This window comes from Clupea harengus, chromosome 18, assembly GCF_900700415.2.
Source record: "Clupea harengus chromosome 18, Ch_v2.0.2, whole genome shotgun sequence".
Lineage (NCBI taxonomy): Eukaryota > Metazoa > Chordata > Actinopteri > Clupeiformes > Clupeidae > Clupea > Clupea harengus.
In genome coordinates this window covers 3747245-3762329 of record NC_045169.1, presented here as the reverse complement: position 1 = coordinate 3762329, position 15085 = coordinate 3747245, and positions in this window count along the sequence as shown.

Below are 15085 nucleotides of genomic sequence, written 5' to 3'. Positions count from 1 at the left end.
AGACTAACACTGTGAAAGGTTACAAAGAAAAAGGAGAGTAGATCAGATCATAATTCTCCTTTGCGCAATATCTCTGCTCACCCTACCCTTTCCTTCCTCTCTCTCTCTCTCTCTCTCCATTTCTCTCTCTCTTTTTCTCTCTCTTTTCCAGTTCTGCGGCTGGCTGCTGTGGCTGATTTGAATAATTCAGCTGAGTCCTGGTGGTATTCTCCAGGGCCCCATTGTCTCTGTATAGCAGTCGAACAAGAAGGGGTGGGGGTTATGTAAGGAGTGGAGTGGTGTGTGTGTGTGTGTGTGTGTGGGGGGGGGGGGGGGGGGGTGCAGCCAGAGCAAAGAGGGGTCCTTGCCTGCTCGCCTGGCTGTGTAAATCAGCTCTAATGAGGCAGTAGAGGAGCAACCACATACACACAGACACACACACACACACAGAGAGACACACACACACACACACACACACACACACACACACACTCACACACAGAGAGAAATGCATACATACTCATATCTTCCAGCGGACCAGGGTATCGACTGTGAACTTACTGATAGCCATCTCACCGCCATTTCTTTCTGCCCACCTCCAGCCCAGGGAGAGCACAGAGCGGCAGCGGCGGCGGTGGCGTCCCGCAGTCAGGCTGACAGTCTGTAATTACGAGCCGCCGCACCCACACACCTAAATGGCTCTTAATGAATATGTGTGCGGAGATTCGGAGAGTGATCCCTCTTTTTCCCTCCATGTTGCCTCTCATACACGGGTAGGTATTATGTATAGCCTGCCAATGCGCAGGTAAATTATATACAATATCAGCTACCCACGGAGAGCAAACTCGTGTAACAGTGTGGCTTTAAATGAGATGGCTGGACCTCTCATTTCTGCACTTTAAGCAGCATATCTAGAGACAAAAGTCACTTTGAGACATTCACCAGCAAAATACTGTGTCTGAAATATATTGCAAATTATTGATTGGTAATTGTTTGTGTGCATGTGTGTGTGTGTGTGTGTGTGTGTGTGTGTGTGTGTGTGTGTGTGTGTGTGTGTGTGTGTGTGTGTGTGTGTGTGTGTGTGTGTGTGTGTGCTGGTTCTCTTTCAGAGTTTGTCAGGAACTCGGGAATCCAGAACAGAGCAGCACGAGCGTAAAAAGACAAATGAAAGTGCCTGCTAAACACCCAGTCCAGCTGTGATATTACCCCATCTATCCCATGTGAATGTGTGCCAAGCCAACACTGCAGCAGCATACTCAGGGAAGAAAATACTCTCTTTTATTTATTCTCTATCTCTCACTCTCGCTTATTCTATCCCTCTCCCTCTCTCTCTCTCTCTCTATCTCTCTCTCTCTCTCGCTCTCTCTCTCTCTCTCTATCTCTCTCTCGCTCTCTGTCTAAAACTAGTCACTTATGTTTGAAGTTTAGCAGTTCAAATCCATGTCATTATATGAAAGATTTGAGATGCGGATGAACAGCTGAGGTGAGTGGGGACTGCTGCAGCCGAAAACAAAATTAGGCTGGAAGCAGGCATCACCATTGAAAACGTCCCGATGTAAAACGCTATCTGAAAACTTATCTCGGTGTTAGATTACATCTGCGTCTTGAATCGACTTACGATTCTTTTTTTTTCCGGGAAAAACCAGAAGGACAAAGGCTGCTCAATTCCCAGCTGGTGATTTGTTCCTATAAGAAAAAGTGTCAGTAACAGCTACACCTTCAGGGACGCAGGCCCACGTGGCTGCTTTGTACTGTCTACATTGCGACTTCAGTCAAATGCCACACGCTTAAGAGATGGCAGTACAAGAAAGTCAGATGTTGGGGGCTTTTTTTTTGCTGCGGCTCATTTTCAAATAAAGCTTTCAAAAAGTCTCTTGCATCAAAGGGATGACGCAAACGTTGTGAAAGGCCTCACATCATACGTTCAAGGAAAACACACACTAACAGTCGTGCCTTTATGTAAAATAATACTGCAATATATCGTCGCACACATCAACATGGTTTTGAAAGATAAACTTTAAACTACAGTTTCATTATTAAACACTGTGTAAAATAACAGGTACAATAGGATGACCATTCAAATTTGAATGACTGCAATTTCAATATATACAAATCACTTATTTATTTGCCATCTTTATTTATGAATTTTCTTTTATCTGCAATTCCAGGTAAACAAATCCCTTATTCAAATAATGTAATGATATCATATAATGAGCATTTCTATTTATTAATATAATCATAATGTATCTGTCATTGTGAATGATATTTAAGCACTCCTCGTGCGGAAGATTTCTCCACGGATTCTCCGTGCCGTGTTAAAGAGATAAGTCATTAACTTTACGCATTATCAATTCAGTTCAGTTGAATGTCTCTGGCATTACTTAGGTTTCCTCTCCTCCGTGCGATGCACTGACCCCCATATCCCCCCCCCCCCCCGCTAAAACTCTGGGGCCCTCTCTGATCCTCCATGATTAAGGTCTTTATGGAGTATTGATTCGCTCATCCCGGCGAGCTTAAATTTAATATCGCCATAACAAAAGATGTTTAACATTTACTGCCATTGTTTATTGGAAGCAACAGGGCTGCACAACCGCGCCGGGTGCCGGAGACGAGAGCGGAGGAACGGAGCTTCCAATGAGGTGGAGAATCTGGGCCAGCGTTCGCACCGCCGCGCAGAGACAATATGCAGCTCTCTCCTGCAAGTGTGAAACCTTGAAAATGTCTACCAGCCAAATATGTTGCGTGTTGCCAGCATGTATGAAGATGTATGATGACGATACTGTATCATTGCAAAATGTCTCTCGTGCGTGTAGGTGAACATGTCCATTTTTTTCTACATTATAAAACCCTGAACAATAAATGTATTGAGTACATTAAATACTGTTACTGTAGTGATTTGACTATTATACGTATATTGAGGCACGTGAGTTTGAGTGTGAGTGTGTGTGTGTGTGTGTGTGTGTGTGTGTGTGCGCGCGTGTGTGTGCGCGTGTGCGCATGGGCGTGTGTGTGTGTTACTATTGTTTAGTAACGTGATGAAATGTGAGGACATATGGGACGAGAGTAAAAAACAGAGAGAGGGAAATTGAAAAAAGAAGATGGAAGAGAGAAAAGGGTGAGAGAGTCAGGGCCTTGCGCTGTCAGTCAGTCAGCCAGGCCAGGGAGGGCTTGTTCAGCGTTTACATTCTGGGAAGACAACACCATAAACGAGGATTAATCTGCTCCACATGCTGATAAACACCGGCCTGCCCCCCACTCTGTCACTGGGGTCCCCCTCCTGCCAGCAGCAGCCCAGCCAAGAGCCCATGCTGGGAGGAGGAGGAACTCACCGCGAGGGCAGGAACACAGCGATGGGAACTATTTCGATCTGTGACAACGAGCCCCACCGAGCCTCACCGCGCCCCCTAATCCACGCCGATCTGGGAACGCATGCTTCTTTACTACAAAGACTAACAAATATAATTGGGGACAAATATATGATTGAGCATCAAGTGATCCTATAATAGCAAGGCAAAAAGTAGATCCAGAATTCTCAGAAGCTCTAACAGATCATCTGTAGAGGCTTTGGATTTGATGGAAACCCCAATGAAGAAGGCTTGACTGTAGTGGGAACAATCTGACAGGGTTGGATCAAAGGGCCACTCACTTGCTGTGAGGTACCCAGCTCCACCCTAACACTAGCAGGAAGGGCTGGAGAGGAGGGAGAGAAAAACAAGAACAAGATGGAGGGGAGGGAGAATGTCTCCACATCTGCCGTGCATCTGGAAGAGTGTGGGGCAGCAAGCAAAGGAGAGAGAGAGAATGAGACGAGGCGTGGGAGAGAGAGACGAGAGACGAGACGAATGGCAAAATCCTGGGCGAGAGAGAGAGAGAGAGAGAGAGAAGCAGAGGTGCCATATTATAATGATACTCAAAGATGGCATGAAAAGAGCGCAGGGAATGAAATGACAAAGGCTTGCGAAACAAATAGATGGTCTCTCTATAACCCAGCACTACACATTCCACCAGCACCCTTCCCTATCCTCCCCCCCCCCGTTCTTTCATTTCTCTCTCTCTCTCTCTCTCTCTCTGGGCAGAGCGGAAGTGGTCCTCAAGTCTCAGAGGGCTCCTGCCTGGCAAGTGTAAACTCATCTGGTCTGGCTGTTTCCGCACATAGCTGTGGCGTCTCCTCTTGTGACACAAGGAGTGGCGGGTTGGTGTCTGGGATTGAAGTATGCATGTGAATGTGTGTGTGTAAGTGTGCGTGTGTGTGTGTGTGTGTGTGTGTGTGTGTGTGTGTGTGTGCGTGTGGTGTGTGTGGTGTATGGGTGCGTCTGTGGGTGGGGGTCTTTCTCATCTCCCACCGGGGGGTCCTGACAGCTGAAGCCAGAAGGAGGAGAGAGGGGGGGGGGGGGGGGGGGTTGTGGCAGGAGCTAAGAGGTATAAACCTGGACCCCTAACTCCCAGCCTCGTTTAGGGCAAATTAAGCTGATTGCTCATTCCCACTGACATAATTTAGATGAATAGTCAAACTAATCTGTCAGTGGAGAGAGAGAAGCGGGAGAGGGACGCAGAGACAGGAGGGGGGGGGGACGTGTCAGAGTGATACAGTGCGCGCACGTGAGTGTGGGGGGGGGTGGATAAGACCCTCCTTATGCCCTGGGTGTGAGGGAATCTTATTACACGTGTTAACAGCCCGCTCTCATCTTTGAGTAAACAATAAAGTGGTCCTACCACTGTGACTGTGGAATGAGATGGGGAGAGTGAGAGTGAAGAGGAGCATGTTTTATTCTCAATGTGTGTGTGTGTGTGTGTGTGTGTGTTAGAGAGAGGGACATAGTAAATATATGAGTGTATGTGTGTGTGAGAGAGAGAGAGGGGTAGAGAGAGAGAGAGAGAGAGCTACATCAGATGTGATGAATGAGCCAGGGAGTCCAGAGGGACATGATCACGGCAGGACAGCAGACGAGGAGGGTCCTCGGAGCAGCCCAGCCAGCCCCACACTGGGGCAAGAAGGACACCAAGTGGTGGATGTGAGTAAGCACACAGGAGGAGGACGAGAGAGAACACAGAACGGTGTGAAGAGTGTTCATTTAGTAGATGTTCACTCCTGAATTAACTCATGTCCATAAAAGCTCAAAATGGGACATTTAGTTTGGACTCTTTGTTTAGTTGGGACTCTAGTTTAGTGATAATGAATCTATCTATCTATCTATCTATCTATCTATCTATCTATCTATCTATCTATCTATCTATCTATCTATCTGTCTGTTAATCTGTCTGTCCGTCTATTTATCTGTCTCTCTGTCTGTTTATTTTCCTAGCTTTAGATATATATGATGAAATGGTATGGTCACATTGTGTTTACACTTCTGACCAACTTTGTGTTTGACTGATCATAAAAGTCTCTTTTGGGTTTGAGGAGAAGCGTAAATGCATGCAGAAGTATCTTCCTCGGAGCTCAGTGACTTCACCTTCACTGAATGCTAACTCTAGCCTGCAGGAGACTTCCACAGGGCAGGTCTCTGAGACACGGTGACAAGCCCAGATTCACTCTAGTGGTATGGGATACGAATTTGTTATTTTTACACCAACATAAGTGTAGTGGTGTGTCAGAGAGCACCGTTTTGCTTGAGGAAGCTTCAGACCAATCTCTCACTCTCGCTGGACATTTCAGAGTACAAGGGCACCAATAAGGGGACAGCGGAGGGGGCCGTGGCAGTGAAGTGTGCATCAGGGTGAGGTCACTGTGAGGTCACTGTGAGCGACAGCTCGAACTGCTCAGTGTCACCCTCACTGAGCTCCATGGTTTCACTCGTGTTAAAGAGCAACTAGGCCTGTCTGGGTTAGCCCATCCTCACTATCTCAAGTTGTGAGAAAAAAAAAAGTTTTTCTGAGTAGATGCAGTTGGGAACATACATACAGATAAACTTAAAATTTGTATATTTTGTCTTTTCATTTTTTTAAATGTCTCATGACACACCATCTGCTGGTAAAACCAGTATAAATGCATGAAATCTTACAGTGAATGCCAGAAAATCAATCATGTTATGTCATGTCAATGATTTCTACCACCCACCTATTAGTGTCACGAACAGTCTTAAGCAAAAGTGTCATAATCTGAGTCAGGTGTACAAGGAGGTCACCAGCACTACCGATGGGGCGCCATCATTTCCCGTTTCCCCATTTTTCTGTTTCATCTGAGTCAGAACTGTTCCGGTCTTTCTAGGATGGATTCTTTGTCTTTCTGAAGACGAAGAAGAAGAAGAAGAAGAAGAAGAAGAAGAAGAAGATGTTGACAACGACAATGATAGATGATGATAGACAACAATGACGATGATGATGATAGATGATGATGATGATGATGATGATGATGATGATGATGATGATGATATATGATGATAGACAACAATGACGATAATGATGATAGATAGATGATGATGATGATGATGATGATAGATTATTGATTATTGATGATCATTCATGCTTCTCTCTGGAGTCTGACATTTCCTCATAAACTTCATGAGCAAGTTGATATTTTGTTCAGAACTTCCCTAGTAGGGATCAGAAAACACCGACTTGCACAAGGCCAGAGAAATGCATTCCCTTCAATTAATTGACTGTGAACTTGCCCTCTAACTCACTATCCACATACCCACACAAATTACTACCAGACCATAATTAGCGATGCGTATGACTTACACAGACTATCAGTGCCCAAAAGAATCACGATGTCAGTACAGCAACAGGAGACACTATCCTCAGCAACTTGGCTAAACAGAATGTAGCATTTCTGTCATTAAGGGGACTGTAACAAAGTCCGATTAGCAAAAGATATTGAACATATGATGATCCCTCCTCCTGTGTCCATGCCAGATAATAGGAAGGTTTTATCAGGCCCCTGAGTGGATTGAGGCCTTAGCTCAGAATGACCCCGTGACACAGGAAGGCTGTTAGACGACTCAATCTCTGTGGAGCCCCTCATAGGATGTTCTTTCTTCTCTGATCAAGAATGCTGGATATTAAACCATTTGTCTTCAAGTATGTCCATGCAAGAGTGTATTACGACTATTGTCAGTGTGAAGACACAAATCACACGATCCATTCTTTCATAATTCTGTTTCCTGTTACTTGTTGACACTTAAAGGGAAAAATTAGCTTTCTGACACACATAAACCCTCAAATGTTTGTTTCAGTTTGTTGTGCAATGCTCAGAAGAAACTGAACAGCCTTTCTGTGTGTGGTTGGCAAATGCGTTTTAAAACGTGCTTAACCATTGCTACCATTACTATTAGCAGTTCTTTCCAATCACTCTTTTCCTGGCTGATCCTGTGGTCTTATGGTTTCACTTCTCAAAATGACGATGGGCCAGGAATGTGTCACATGATCAGAGAAAAGGCTTTTTTTGCATCATCAATAAAACTGGTCAAAATATGCCAAGGTTCGATTGCAGCCATTGCATTTCCATTGTGTTTTTCCCCTTGGGAATGACATTCTTTATAAGTAAAGTAGCGCAGTGGGATCCTTTCCATTAGCTAATGATATTGGAATTAAAATGAGTTGTGAGAAGGATGGTGTTCCTTCAACTCTTGGCCTAGGTTTAAATGAGATGGATTAGGGCTAGTTTGTGAGTTTGGATGGACCATTCTTTCCCTTTGGCCAACTCACACATGTGCACTTCCCACAGCTATGCACAGCTGTCCCTTCACACGAGAAGATCAGGGAAGGAGAGGCTCTTTCGTAAGACAGATTTGTTGATGACTGAGCAAGCCAATTCTTGAAAGGGCATATCCTATGCAGGCTTTTGCACTGAAACGCCTGACTGAATGAGATCAAGGCTGGCGGAGTGAGACCGACCATCCCATTCTAGTCTGCACAGCAGTTGGACACCTGATGTTGACCGTCCTCAGGACTACCACCTCAGTGGAGCATCAGCCACTCCTGTAGAGAGCTCTACACAATCAGCTTTATGTCAGCTACTGCTGTCATGAGCCGTTCCTTAAGAGTTCTTTCTCTTTCACTTCTGTCTTACAAGTCTGTTCACAGCTCATCAAGGGAACTGTTTTGGGCATCCTTTGAGCATCTATACATTACCTGACATGCCAGGTGAGGGGTCTCCATACTTGGTATCCATGTTATCCTTTAAAGGGAAACTTTGATATTTTTTAAGCTGGGCCCTATTTTCCCTTTTTGGGTCAACATTTTTTCTAGAGACAAAAACGATTGAAATCTGTCTATTTTTGAGTTTGAACGCTATAACCGGCAACAGCAAAACGGCTGTACAATGGAATCCCATAGAGCATGAAGCGGCGTCAAAGTACACGTTTTTTTCTGCCACTGACAGGCTCATAATGTAATTACTACATGGAAAGGATCCCTGCAGAGATAGACTGTGTCATTTCCGACAGAAACAGAAACTGAAACTTAAACCACAGAAACTGTAAAAACAGTCATTTGTTCCGGGTTCTTTACAGTTATTGAGGTAAACAGACACGGTCTATCTCTGTAGGGATCCTTTCCATGTAGTCAGACATTTACAATAAGGTAAAGAGCCTGTCAGCGGCGAAAACAAGCAGTACACTTTGACGGAGATGCTTGCCCCCTGGGATTACATTGTATGGCCATTATGCTATTGCTGGTTATAGCGTTCTAACTCAATACTGGACCGACTATTAAAGATCTAAAAATAGATTAGTAAACGTTTGGACCCAAAAATATCTAAAAATAGGGCCCAGGTTGAAAAATGGAGTAGTTGACCGGGTAGTAAGGCACTTGATTGTCCAGTCAACCAATGTGGCATATGCAGAAGCAAAACTGCTGTCTTTATTACATTGCCAAGATCTGCTAAATGAGATGATAAATCTGTGAGCAAAATAAACAGTATCCTCTGCCAGGTGCTGGTAGGAAAGGACCTCTCTCTTCCTGATGCCTTGAAGAGACACTGCAGGTCTCTGACAAACAAACACACACACACACAGTGCAAGCTCTCTTAGCTAACGTACTATGTAAAACCTTCCGCTGAGATTGACGAGGGCCTTTTCGCCTGAAGGTTGTGCTGGAATCCAGTTGCCCATGGCAACACTCTCTCCTCCAGAGTCCCTCCACAGGTTCAGTTGCTTTAATGAGGATGCCTCTCCATCCTGTTCTAGAGAACATTTCCTACAGATACATAACCTCTAAGACATGGAAACACTCTGTTGGTATGCATCCATTATTGAATATCAGGGTGAATAACATGTTTCTAAATTTCACATGTGGAATATGGAGGCAGGTGAGAAGGGAAATCTGATGCTTTCAGGTTTAAACAAAAAGAAATGTAATATATTCATTTGATATTGTTTTGAGTAAACATTCTATTTTGATCATCTCACAGTACACCTATGAATCAACCTATATATATGTTAGGTTAGATTAGTTCGGTTAAAGTTTTCAACTACATGGCAGTTCAAACTAACTGAACTTCTCAGTATCAATATTCACTTTTTAGCCTAACCTGGTTCAGATGTTCAGATGGTGCTTTTCCCGATTTCACTCGTTTGGCATGTATTTCCTACAGACATGCCTCAGACTCATCTCTGCCCTGAGGCTCAGCCATCATCTCTCTCTCAGGCCATCTCTGCTGAGAAATGAGCTCTCCTCACACACAGCCAAAGCCTGAGCAGGTCAAGTGAGTCATGTCCACCCAGCAATTACAGTAAAATTAAAACAATTTCCTAGGACCACTGTTTGCCCTATTAATAAGCTTGGCCAGATAACCCCCATTCATTTGGACTTTCAGCCCAGCCCGAACCCCATCATATTAGAGCGAGGAGCAAAATCAGTGTCACTCAAACTGTCTGGCTAATAGCCTAAAGACAGAGGAATTTTTCTTCCCTCTCGTCTTTTTTTGGATTTCTTTTTTTTTTTCAGCCAATAGTCATTCTCCTAACCCCTATCCCTGTGGCCAATTAGGTCTTTTAATCTATATGGAGATAGCGCTGACCACCTCCTGTTGAAATGTCAGCTTTGAGAGGGTTATTAGGCGCTGTTTAATTACTGTCCATCAGCGGCGCCCAGAGCCTGATAAATGGAGCTCGAGCCCTTATCTGCTCCAGACAGCAGGAGGGGCTCACCCTGGCAGCCATTACCCAACTCCACAACCTTCGTGTCAGGGCTGGCTGGCAGTTGGAAGGGAGGGAGAGAGAGAGAGACGCAGAGACAACAGAGTGTTGCTCAGCATGTCTTTATATACAGTAGAGGGTAGGGGAGGGAGGGGAGGGGAGGAAGAAGGGCTGGTATTCAAACGGGTACAAACAAACAAGGGTGACAGTGGGCAAGGAGGGGGGTGACCACGTAAGGGGGTCTGGCATCCCAGAATCCTTCATCAGTGCTGACCTCACAGATTTTTACCAACTTCTGGCCTCCAAATAATTGCAATGTCTACTGATGCTAGGAACCTCATATGTGCCATGGTGCTGTGTGCCTCGGTCAGCCATCTCAGAAAATCCCTCATGTGAACCAGGTTTTCTGTCTGGTCCCAAAGGAACTCACCGTGAGCTCAGCTAAGCAGTCAAACACCACCATGTTATCAACAAAATGCAAGTGTGGAAACAAGTTGCAAATGAGTTAGGTAATGCTAGAGTTGTACCTTGTCTGTTTTGGCTTTAGTTTTGTTTAGTTTGTGTACATCTGTTTTGGGGTGATCCTCGGTGTAAATAAATTGCTATTTTTAAGCCGCCGTCTCCTGCGCCGTGTGTGTTTCCCATCTCTCTATCGTGGGGTGGCCGACTCGGGCTTCTTCACAGGGTCACTTGCTACATTTAACAAACTGGTGTCCTCTGTGCTTAGACACGCAATAATTATTTAAAAAAAATCAACTGTCTCCACACTGTCCTGTCCAAATAAAGGCTAAAACTGGAGTTAAACTTAATTTGTGCAACATTGTTTAGAAGTGATATAGCCATATACACTACACTTTCACTTCATGGAGACATAGTAGCAGCATCCTCTGGTCAAATGTTCTAACATTACTGACATCTTTGGCCAGAGCAGTGGTGGACAGTAACGAAGTACCGTAATTTCCGGACTATTGAGCGCACCTGAATATAAGCCTCACCCACTGAATTTTTAAAAAATAATTATTTTTAACATAAATAAGCCGCACATGTCTATAAGCCGCAGGTAAATTAACTTTACACAGGCTAAAATGAATATCAAAAGTAATACAATAGTGATGCATATTATTAGTTTTGCCAGTTACGATAAGTGCACTGTTGCTTTAAGAGAGCACAGTTGCAAGAGTCAATCAGAAGATAGAACGTTAGATTGAAGACAGTGAGATAGAAGAAAGACACTAGTTTGAAACCAGTGAGCTAAAGAACTTGAAAAGACTGGATTTGTATTGTTGTAAACTGTTTTGAGTTGTGTTCTGTCTACGCCGGTAGACTGGTTATTTTGACATTAGTTAAGTTATTGAGATACTGATAAATCGCGTGGAGCTAAGCATCCATGCGGCTGCATCCATGCTAGCATCCTAGCTCCACAAAGCCACCGTAAACACAAAGCCACCGTATACAGTCACAGGTATCATAATCCATAAATTAGCAGCGTCGTTGTTTAAGCCGCGAGGTTCAAAGCGTGGGAAAAAAGTAGCGGCTTATAGTCCGGAAATTACGGTAGATGTAATTCGATCCTGTACTTAAGTAACATATAGATGTATCTGTACTTTCCTCAAGTATTTCTATTTGGTGAGACTTTATACTTTGACTCCACTACATTTCAAAGTGAAAATTCGTACTTTTTACTCCATTACATTTAGTAAAACCTCTCGTTCCTTTTTACCAAAGCGAATCAAATTATGAGAAGTCAAAGCGATTGCACAATCACATCAATCTAGGCTCAGCGCGCGATTTGCTCTGAAGTCCTTTCGGTTTCGTCAGTTTCGTTCGTTCGTTAAGGGCGAGCTACGTGGAATTCGTTACAACGCCGCTGCAGTATTTTGAGGATGTTTTATGCTCATGCTTACTTAACGCTACATAAATGATGGAGATGATGGAAGAAACGACTGACACTTACTTGCCTGAACACCCTTGGCCTTATTTGGGCGAACGTTTTGAATTGAAAGGAAGGAAGGACTCATTGTATTTTGAGTGTCTTCTCTGCCTGCCTAGCCTAAGCACAATACAATATCACTACATACTTCTTTACAGTCTTCGGTGCAGACTGGTATGGAATTTATGCAAAAACTAGTTCCTGTAATGACATTTTTTTTTACGTTTGATCTGAGGTCACGTGTTTTGTTTTGACTTTCGTCTGTTTTTGTACCTAGGGTTGTGTGGGGAATATCACTACTATCACTAGTCTTCAGCACAAACTAGTATACCACCACATTCTCTGATTGTGTGGAACTAGTTCCTGTAATGGTATTTATCATACTTTGAAACATAAATCAGGATTAATGAGTTTAAGGGTAACACAGACATACAGATGTGATATAGTAAAGGAGCTTATGTTTTACTCCACATTTTTTTATAATTAAATGTGCAACTAAGTTGCAAAAAAATTTAAAATTAAATAATTGTTCTCTAGTGCTGTTATTTTATAACCACTTGGTCTTACCTAATGGCAATAGATAGCTTTCAATGTTTTGTGCTTATACTTTTTAATAGACAAATGTAAGACACCATTTAAAGAGTGGCATTAGTATTTTCACCTTATATCAGTTGATTGAGCAGGAGCTTTGATGTGAAAATGATAAAAGGCCATTAGAACCATAATTCATCAAGGTACTTTTACTTTTAATACTTAAGTATATATGAAGGCAAATACTTTATACTTCTACTTAAGTAGAAATTCAAAGTGCATACTTCCACTTTTACTGGAGTAATATTTTACAAAAGGTATCTATACGTAGTTAGTGTACTTCGTCCACCATTGGGCCAGAGAGGCACCAAAGCCAAGGGCCAGGTCTTCTGCCTCTCCCTCTCTGTATAATTTAGTATAATCTATATTTATCCCTAGGTAACCATTCATGTAGGTACTCCCGGGACATTAATGTGCTGTTCCAGGAATGGCATGTCACCACTTTTTCTCAGTCACTTTAGCACCTTTCCTCAAAGATATTTTCGCCGTGAGGGTTAGAAATCTATGATCATCAGTCTCAAGACTTACTTGGGTCAAAAGGAATGAATGCAGCAATCAAGAAGATTCCCCAGATTATCCGTCAACAGGTTGTACATGTAGGTACGATTTTCTACATTCTTCTACTGCATTTTCTTCAACCCCCAACTGTAGCATTCAACTCGCCACAATAAAGTATTTAGTTAGTTGGCAAACATCTGGTATGATGACCAACCATTGTGAGTGCAAATAGATAGACGGAGTCAGTGTTTTGGGTTTTTGTTTACTTCCTTGGCCATGTGCTTTTGTTTATTTACCTGCACATGTGCTCTTTTCCACTTCCTCATTGTTGTCCCCTATTCTCTATTGCTCCAGCCACCTGTTACACACCTGTGACCAGTTTACTCTGTCTTTTTATATCCTGCATTGTCAAGCTTTGTCTGTCAGTTTGTTACGGTTATTTATACTAGTTTATACTCTGCCTGTTTCTGCCAATTGTCATCCTTCTGATTGTAATCCAACAATGAGCTGGCTTACTTCTGCAGGAAAGGCTACCCAACTTTCTTGGCCCAAAATCTTCACAATGTGTATTTGTAAGGGTATGTTTACATTTGATTTAAATAAAAAAATATTTTACTACTTCCTTTTACTCTCATGTAATTACTGCTGAGGTCTTCTAGAATATAATCACCTTTGCATCAATGTTTTTAGTACAAAAACATCAAGGCATGTCAGACTACCTAAAAGAGTCTAACAGGCCTCGGTCTCCCAAGTGTTAATATCCAGGTAGCATGTGTCTTTGAGGGTGTGTTTACCAACAACATCGCAAAGTGGCCAGGGAGCACCCACGATGCATTCATCTGGGGCATCGCTGTTCTCTGCCAGGTGGCAGGAGGTGGTGGTTTTGGGGGCTGCTGGCTCCTAGAAGACAGTGGCTACCCATTGAACCCATGGCCCTGACAGCAAATGTCCCACTGCCGGAAGAGGAGGAGATCTTTGTAGAGGATGCTGAAGATGATCATGTAAAGCATGATGGAAGGCCTCCTGCAGGCCTAGAAGTATGCCAACAGTTAGCTAAAAAATATGTTGCGCCTCTCATCTGCTCATCTGCTGCAGAATTTAAACTCGGCGGTGAGATTCTCGCCTTTTGTGCCACGAACTGCTCACGGATCACGTTCCTCTTTTTAACTGAACTGTTTGCCTACCAGGTGAGATAGCGGGCTGGCAGAATGTTGACTCCTCGTCGAAGAAATTGTTCCCTTATTACTTCAGTTCCGTGTTGTGTTTGTCTACTCATCACTTTATCTATCCTAATGAACTTCTATTTATGGATTCTAATCGACTTAAATTATGACCTTATTCTCCAAAGGGTGACATATCAAAATAGTGGTGGGGACAATTTTGGGTAATCAGAAAAGTCGTAGGGACATATGGTAAATCTCCTAATAGAAGCCCTATGGCTTTGTTTTGTTTGGAGAATGAAGCCATGGGGTTCCTCTATTAGGAGGTTTACCACTTGCTCTGAGTTAATTTAGCCAGGTTTGGAACTAACCACCTTATTGGAGTACCCCCCTGGTTCCTAATGACGTGCTAATTAAGACAGCCTAATGAAGATTGACTAATGAAATCTGCTTCATGAGAACTGAGCTGGACATCCCAGTATTGGACTAAAAATGGCGAGGTATGCTAAAATTGTGTTGTAAAAGTGACATACTTATTTATATGAAATCATCAAAATATCCACAGAGCAAAACGTTACCACTTTGCAAGTTAATATGAGAGCAGGATCAGTTCACGCGGACACACACACACACACATTTTTACATAATCACACAGATAATAAGTAAACAAGAGTACACACAGACTGTAAAGCTATCATGCTTTATTCCAAGAAGTGTCTCAGAACATAAAATAATCCGTAAATCATCAAAAGCGTTCGCTCCAGTTTGCACATTGGGTAGGACGGGTAGGTTTGGGTGTTTCGAGTGATTTCGACCATTCCTGAAGAGAGAGAAAGAAAGAGAGGGTC